Genomic DNA, 9,291 nt, shown 5'->3' on the forward strand with positions numbered 1-9,291 from the left:
TCGGAGGCCATATCTCAGGAAAGGTTTGACATATTTACATTTTGTTTGGACTCTTATATACATCATTTATTTAAGATTTATTGTGTTTTGGTTTAAAAGCTATATTATGAGACATGTATGGTCACTAACGCTTTAAAAAAAAAATGGAATTTGATCCACTGTGAACAGGGGTGTGAACAATGGATATACCAGTGGTCCACAGTGGACCAAAGAGAATCATATCAGAAAGATAAGGGGAAAAAGAATGAAACAGAACTTGTATTAATTTTTATTAAAATATTCAATACTAAATATCAAAACCTAGTAACATAGGTGTACTGATCATCTAACTAAAAGATCCAATTTGTAAGAATTTCCACTTTCGGCCATACAAGCTTAGTAAACAGCCATACAATAAAACAAAAATAAATATTTCTTGTTATCTAACTTAAACTTTATAATGTAAGAAAATTAGACCAATAATTATTATGCGCATATAAATAATTAACTACTCAAAATGCTTTTATGGAATCAATATTTCTGAAATGAACATTTCTGACCATACAACATAAGTAAGAGCCACATAAAAATAGTCTTCCAAGATTTTTTTATGGCAGCCTATGCTTTTTCCACTCGTTCGTTTGGTATTCCTCCTTCATTTCTACAGGTGTGACCCTTTTTCGAGGCAGTCTGTAACATAGGAATGTGTACTAAATCTGACCCACTGTGTACTTGACCCATATGACCCAATGTCAACCTACACGCCAAAAAAATTAAATAATTAAAAACAAATACAAAAAAAATATTTATAGCGGAAAATGTTAAAACACACAATAGCTTTTTAATCAAGGTAGTAATAAAAAGGATAACAAGACATTCAATGGCATATAATTCGAAATTATACGATAAATTCCAACTTACGTAAATATGCTACCCGCGGAGTGATATCACGTTCACACCTGCACACAACGTTCTGTTCGCGCGGTCCCCTGGGCACTGAGCTAGTAGGTACGTGTTGGCCAGAGGTATCCACGGCGCGTAATAAATTAATAATAGTGTATTTGAATTCGTCGTAGTGTGCGTGACCTATTGTGCACCAGCGACCCACTGTCAACCACCTTACCCTTATCCCTTTTACGTCGTTACCAATACCAAAAAAATTAGTCCTAAAAAACCCCCGAGCAATCATAAGGACAGGCACAGCTTGACGACACTTTTCTTAAATAAAAAAAACTTCAAAATCGATTCATCCGTTCAGGAGCTACGATGCCACAGACAGACACACACACAGACAGACAAACAGACAGACAGACAGACCCGTCAATGCATTAGAAAGAGGCAACACAATTCCTGTCAACTTAGGTTTTGTATAAAGTAGTTTAACTAAAATTGCATCGGTACTCTGTTTCAGCGCCTGGCGCATATTAATCCCAAATCAATTGAATATTTCATTCCAACACAAGTTCAAATGAAGTCGCAATCATAACTGTCCCAATCGGAGGACGCTTCAAAACTGACGTCAAACAATGCCAAGTCAAGTCCAATTACAGCCGAGTCTAAACGAGTCCCAAGTGGGTAAAACTTCATTTCCTTACTTTATAGAAAGTGGAGTATTTCTTCTGTAGATTGGTGTGGTAATAAGCGGTTAGCGAGTAAGCTTTGGGGTCTTAAGACCGTCATTAAACGAAGTTTTACTGGGACACAATTGGAAGGACAGTAATGCACCTTTTGTAACTTAGTCGACTAGTTCGGTTGTTCAACTTTCAAACAGCACAATTTCCTTTTTCGAGGTTCACAAATATGCATATATACCTACGTGAGCTATGTACAATTATAAGGGAAAATAAATTTAAGAAAATTGTCTGAACCATAGATTTGAAACTGAAATCCTGAAACTAAATATACCTATACATAGGTATATTTACATGTAACTAATAAAAACTTGATCTCTAGCCTATAATATTCATCAATGAACAACATGTTAAAAACAACATAATGTTAAGAAGTAGAAAACTTTGACAAGCGATGGATTTAGCAAATCGTGTGACATGCGGAGACGGAATTTAATTTATGTACCTAATACCAATTCCGACAAAAAATATTCCACGAACTTTGAGAAATACATTCCTTATAGCATAGTTAAATTCACATATGGATTGCTATTATCGTATTTAGAGTACCTAATATTGGACGTCTCTTAACATTTTTCTGAAAGACCGTTCACGCGAACAAATATTGTCGGCTATATAATAGCCAATCGCTAAACAAGTTCAAACTAAATTGGGTCAGTACACTTTCTTTCGTCAACCTTACTTATAAAGATCTCTGTCAGTAAACACGCTCGCTTCCTCAAATTACGCCAATATCAAAACCAACGACGTTCTTAATGAACTCGCCTTGTAAACTGTTCAAGAAGTTTCCCAACTAGTTCACGGAGTTCGGCATTAACATTCTTCGAATATTTTTCCGAATGGCCAGGGTTCGAGTTCCGGGAAGTTTGCATCTTTAAAACTTTTTTATAGTTGTCACAAGCGCTTTAGCGTTAATGCCGGGGTAAGTTAAAATTTCATGTTTTTTTCCGGCAGATCAGTAATATTTGTAAAGAAACTTTTTTTGGCAACGGAGTTTTCTATTTGGACGAATGATCTCTTTTTTATTTTCGCGAAATATTATGTTTAACTTACTAATGAACATTGTCGACAGTCTCACATTTTAGTTTTATAATCTATTTATTTTAAGTTTTGAATCTTATATAATCGTGTCAACCAACCATTTCTCCTCGTTATTCTCTCCCATCAGCCAGGAGATATTAGTAGTACTGATGTAGTGCGAGAAGGTTTGCCTTCGTAATTGTTACGGAAACGTACGAACGTGTCATGCTATTTCAGTCAGTCTCAGTACAAGATGTACTGACATTGACTGAACTAGCATGACAAATAAGAAAATAGAATATCCTATAATATTTATTTATTATATAGTTTGCTAAATGTAGCTGGAAAAAATGCTATAACTTGTAACCCTTATTATATTAAAGCCTTAATATAAGTTTAAAACATGAAAACAATATCATCATGAAACTAAAATTTAATAATTGCAGTTTAATCCGATTATGCGAGATTAGTGTGCGCGGTAGCGATAAACGTATGCGGAATGAAATCTGGACAAAGTTTTGATATCGTACAGAGTAAGTAAATAAATAAACTAAAATAATGTATAAATGCCAGATTAAAGTTTACATATCTGTCATTTAAACTGGTAAGTTTCATGAGTATTGGATTCCTTTTCTCGAAATGATGGTCAATCGAGAAGGACGACCTAGCGAAACAGTTTGTAATTTCTACATACCAATTTTCTGTGACCGAATGCAAAGCCCGAGGAAAGTTTTGTAGGAAGGGTTAGAAGCTAACAGTCAATTTATAATATTTTTGAGTCCTTTTTCTTTACAAAAACTACCGCAACAAAGCGTGGTTCAAGAAAACATTACAGCATTGGCAAGTTTTCTGGGAGAGATTTGATTAAAAGAAATGTCGGCCCCCTAAGGCACAAAATCTTACAGAGAGCTCGAGACAGCATTCGAATGGGGCAGCGAAAGTGATAAAAATTATCTTGAAGACATGAGTATCGATACACATTCTAAAAAAGTTAGGCCTATAGTCTTCAAAAATAAAATAAAAAACTTTGAAAATGCTGCTACGCCGTTAAGTCAAAAAAATGTAAAAAACAGCTGTTTTTGCATTTCTGGGTTTATGAATGACTAATAATATGTCGAGTAAATGGAATTTCACGACAAGAAAACTATTATTTTGAGAACACTAATAATCCTACGGACAAGAATGTAAAAAATGTCGAGCACACGAAGCTTCTTTAAAAAGTTATCACATGGAAGATGAATTTGGACCTTAAAAAATGCTAACATTGGTTTTGTCGACACCGATGGACATAAAGTATCACAAGTTCTGTTAGAAGCCTCACATTGGCGAAAACTAACTCTTTTATTTATCGATATTCAATACATAATTAAAATCACGAAAGATATCAAAAATAAACTATGTTATATTAATTTTATAAGACATTGAATTTTGTCCAGATTTCATTCCGCATACGTTATACAGTGCAGCACTAAAATATCAATTCATCAAAATTCCAAAATTATTACCTCCTCCTCCCTCGTCATGTCATAATTATACTATTGTAATCATACAGTGACATTACGCTAGCAGCGTAGAGCCAAGGTCTACTGTAGAATCACGACAAATTTACTTATATTGTCTAATTTTTTTGTCTACATTTCATTTTATTTGATTCAACTAAGAGCTAGTAGTAAACAAATAAGAGAGAATATATGTGAGTGTGTATAGTAAAACGTCCCACTTTGTCGGTTACCATTAAGGCGAGATTTACTTGTATCTTTATATGAATGAACTGATAAAGCGGTTTTATAGCAAACGACAAAGTGGGACGTTTTCCCGTGAGTGTGTACATATAATTATTAAATTTATACGAGTAGGAATATAAATATATGTACTTATTGTATACATAATTAAAGTATTAAATTTATACGACTGCATTGCAGCTGCACCATTGTTACTAATTGGATCTTATGCGCATACCGTCATGCGGTAACAACTGTGAAAAATGTTTATTCTTTCGTTTTATTACTGCGCCAAAATTTGAGATATTCTTACCAATGTGAAAACATTAAAAGAATGTACCTACCTAAGCCTCCGCCACAGTTCCAAGATATTTTGATAGCGTATTAGCGGCCGAAATCGATAGCGGTGCGCCGGACGAAAGCTGGCGTTCCGCTCGCAATCCGCGCGCATTCCGCTCGCAATCCGCGCTCGTTAGTTCCCGCCAACGCCAGCGTTCGTCCGGCGCACGGCGCACCGCTATCATTGCGCTTCGCTGACGCTCCGCTAAGGCTCCACCTACGCTCTCAAAACGCGCATGTGTGGCCGAACTTTTAAGGTGCACCGGGCTAATCTGAACAAATAGAAATAATTTCCATATTTGACACTATTAACTAGATTGTAATTTGTGCCCACTGAATACACATGCCATATGTGATAAGTGGACAAAATATGCATATAGGGTCCAAGCACGCCTTCATTTGATACACCACTGGGCAGTGCTGCGCTTCGTAATGGGTAAATACTCATAAGCATGGTGGCAGGGAATCTCATGATTCTCATGAACTGCATTGATGGTAGCTTTTTGTATCCATTGGTATACGTAAGACAAATGAAAACACCCTAGAAGCAAATGAGTTCTTCAACTAACCTAACCACAAAATTAAAATTTTGAAAAAACCCCCGACTGCGACATAGTAGACCGATTTTCATGAAACATGGCTAAGAACACTCCCGACTAACTCAGCTTTCAGACAAAAAAACTAAATCTAAATCGGTTCATCCGTTCGGGAGCTACGATGCTACAGACAGACACACACACAGACAGACAAACAGACAGACAGACAGACACGTCAAACTTATAATACCCCATCGTTTTTGCGTCGGGGGTTAAAAACGAGTTCAACCAATTTTGGTTAATTTTCAAAGTGCGGTGGATGTTGAATTACATTATTTGTACCAGAGCAATTCACGTTAAGTTTGTACCTTTGGATCACTCTCCGATTTTGATAAAATTTGGTAGGCTGATAGAGTCCATGATGCTGAACAAGATCCACTAGGTTTCCCAAAATGTCCTATGTAGTTTGTATAAAACCTTCCTTTTTTGTTATCAGATTTCTATAAATTTTCGGTAACAAAAAAGGAAAGTTCATACAATCAACCTAGGACATTTTGGGAAACCTAGTGGATCTTGTTCAGGACTTGGACTCTATCAGCCTACCAATTTTTATCAAAATCGGAGACGTGATCCAAATGTACAAACTTAACGGGAATTGCTCACCAAATAAATTGATATATTAATTTTCTCCCGGAACAGAAATGTTATCTAAGCAAGTTAATGTTCGACTAATATTTTTTGCCTTTTCCTCCATATTCATGCCAAGTTGAGATAACATTTTAGCGCATAAAGCAGACCCTTGGTCGAGTTGGCGCACCTGTTGATAATCTCGCTAGGGGGTTGAAATATTGCATCCCTTACGCAGACATTTCTTTTTATTATTAATAAGATTCTTTGTTAAGGTCCAGCTACACTTCTGTTCAATCGCGTGAGAATATAATATTTAATACTAAATAGTTAACATGTAAGTCTATATCCTTTAAATTAAAAGAAAATGGCAAAAAAAAATCCTTTTATTAATTAAAATGTATCGTACTTTCGCTTGTAACGCTAAATATTATAAAACTTGCAAAAAACTGTTGTATTTAAATAGTCCGGTATTACTTTACGGACTACTTGATTGCAAGTTTTTTTTACCTATCAGTGATAAAAATTTAAGTGTTAATCTATCTCTAAAATAAACTTACTTTTGATCATTAGACATATTCATATTTTAACTTGCACCATTAATAAAGAAACTTGCAAATAATTCGTATCTAGGCTACTAGACTCATATCGAATTTTGCACAAGAAATGATTGTTTTCTGTAGTATTTGAGATAAGAAACCAATGTTTATTGATTTTGGATATTAAAAGTATATGATGACTATGTATTTTCGATTAAAAATGTGTGTAATATTTTTTTTAACTATGGATACCGAAAACGCTGTCAGCCATATAGTGGCGTCATAGAACCTAATTTAACTTTATATCGAGTCAATCACTGACATAATGAACTTTATGCCTCCTACTTAAATGTCAGAAAATTTTGTGTTCAATTCGATTTACGTCATGCACAGACAATCTATAAATTAACATGGCTGATGTTGTTTTCGCCTGATTAAGCGAAAGTATACTTCAAAAATGTTTTTGCGGTTTTCAAGTCGTAATAAAATATGGTAACTCATATATTTTTTCGGTTAATTGGACAGTAATTAATAATATAAGATAGACATTAAAAACCGGCCAAGAGCGTGTCGGGCCACGCTCAGTGTAGGGTTCCGTAGTTTTCCGTATTTATCTCAAAAACTACTGAACCTATCAAGTTCAAAACAATTTTCCTAGAAAGTCTTTATAAAGTTCTACTTTTGTGATTTTTTTCATATTTTTTAAACATAATTATGGTTCAAAAGTTAGAGGGGGGGAACGCACTTTTTTTTCCTTTAGGAGCGATTATTTCCGAAAATATTAATGTTATCAAAAAACGATCTTAGTAAACCCTTATTCATTTTTAAATATCTATCCAATTATATATATCACACATTGGGGTTAGAATGAAAAAAAATCAGCCCCCACTTTACATGTAGGGGGAGTACCCTAATAATTTTTTTTTTCCATTTTTAGGGTTCCGTAGTCAACTAGGAACCCTTATAGTTTCGCCATGTCTGTCTGTCCGTCCGTCCGTTCGTCCGTCCGTCCGTCCGCGGATAATCTCAGTAACCGTAAGCACTAGAAAGCTGAAATTTGGTACCAATATGTATATCAATCACGCCAACAAAGTGCAAAAATAAAAAATGAAAAAAATGTTTTATTAGGGTACCCCCCCTACATGTAAAGTGGGGGCTGATATTTTTTTTCATTCCAACCCCAACGTGTGATATATTGTTGGATAGGCATTTAAAAATGAATAAGGGTTTACTAAGACCGTTTTTTTATAATATTAATATTTTCGGAAATAATCGCTCCTAAAGGAAAAAAAACTGCGTCCTCCCCCCTCTAACTTTTGAACCATATGTTTAAAAAATATGAAAAAAATCATAATAGTAGAACTTTATAAAAACTTTCTAGGAAAATTGTTTTGAACTTGATAGGTTCAGTAGTTTTTGAGAAAAATACGAAAAACTACGGAACCCTACACTGAGCGTGGCCCGACACGCTCTTGGCCGGTTTTTATTTTTGCATTTTGTTGGCGTGATTGATATACATATTGGTACCAAATTTCAGCTTTCTAGTGCTAACGGTTACTGAGATTATCCGCGGACGGACGGACGGACGGACAGACAGACAGACATGGCGAAACTATAAGGGTTCCTAGTTGATTACGGAACCCTAAAAAGGGTCAAGTAACTGGCTCCTTCCAGTAACCGGCCACCGTCTACTAAATGAATTCTGTATATAGGTAAAGATAATTTATTTTTAGTATAAAACGGCCAGTTACTGGCAATTTACCCTGCATGGAATTACCAACCCGTACATAACGGTAAGCTAATACAACCGCTTCTACATGAAGTCATGACTACGGCTTTGAAGACTAGCCAAAGCAAATTAAACTATAACTACACCAACAATTCCCAAGTTTCCAACTCAACCTTACAGTTGTTCTTCGGGCGACTTGAGCAACATTCTGCTTAAGCGAGGTAAATAGGGGAGCACAAATCCATCAAAATGCTTAGTTAGATCTTTCAAAGTGTGAAGTTTGCGTAAACGGCTCAACGGGATGTAAAGGCACATTAATGTTACTTCCATACGTTCACGTCACGCGTTCTCGAGGTAAAAGATTCTAACACACAGACAGACAAACTGCAAAGTGATCATATCCTAAGGATTCCGATTTACTTCTCATAAAGAGTATCTGACGACGTATGATAAAATAAACAACATTAGGAAGCAGTTAAGGTTGCGATTCACTTGTTCAGTCATTCAATTTCTTTTTTGAATAAATCAATAAGTAACAATAAGAGCAGTTTTTTAAGAGAATTTAACTGTGACCTGCATGAAATAACATTCGCTTAAAGTTGACGAATATCAATTAAAGCAGGTTGTATAACACCTCCGATATTTATATTGTAACATAGGTAGTTTGTTTAAACTGGAAGTGAGTTTTCTCCTTAACAAGATTGCTTATTAAGCCAGCAACGTCTCTCCGGTAACATAGTTTCATGAGCAGGAAGCGCTTAAGCTGACACTAACTGGATAGTCTATTAAACTACCTTGTACGTATAAAAAATGCATGTAAAATGAGATTTCAATTGCAACATACATTTCCTGTTCGGCTTCTAATTATTTCGAGCTGTACTGCTGTCAGTGTTACGTAGCTTGTACATTTATAATGTGACTAGTCGAAGTTTAAAAATAAACAAATAAACCAATTTTTACAGTACACTAAAATAAATATCACTAATAACATAAGTGACGAAGTCCACTTGTGATCGGACCGGGAATCGAACCCGGGTCTTCAGCTTACACGGATAACGTCCTTACCATTAGACCCCTCGTCCAGTCAAATTACATATTCATAAAATTATTTGATTATTTCCTTGGAATAGTAGGTATTTTACAAATATATAATTGAGGACAATATTTAGA

Source organism: Leguminivora glycinivorella, chromosome 2, assembly GCF_023078275.1.
Source record: "Leguminivora glycinivorella isolate SPB_JAAS2020 chromosome 2, LegGlyc_1.1, whole genome shotgun sequence".
Taxonomy (NCBI): domain Eukaryota; kingdom Metazoa; phylum Arthropoda; class Insecta; order Lepidoptera; family Tortricidae; genus Leguminivora; species Leguminivora glycinivorella.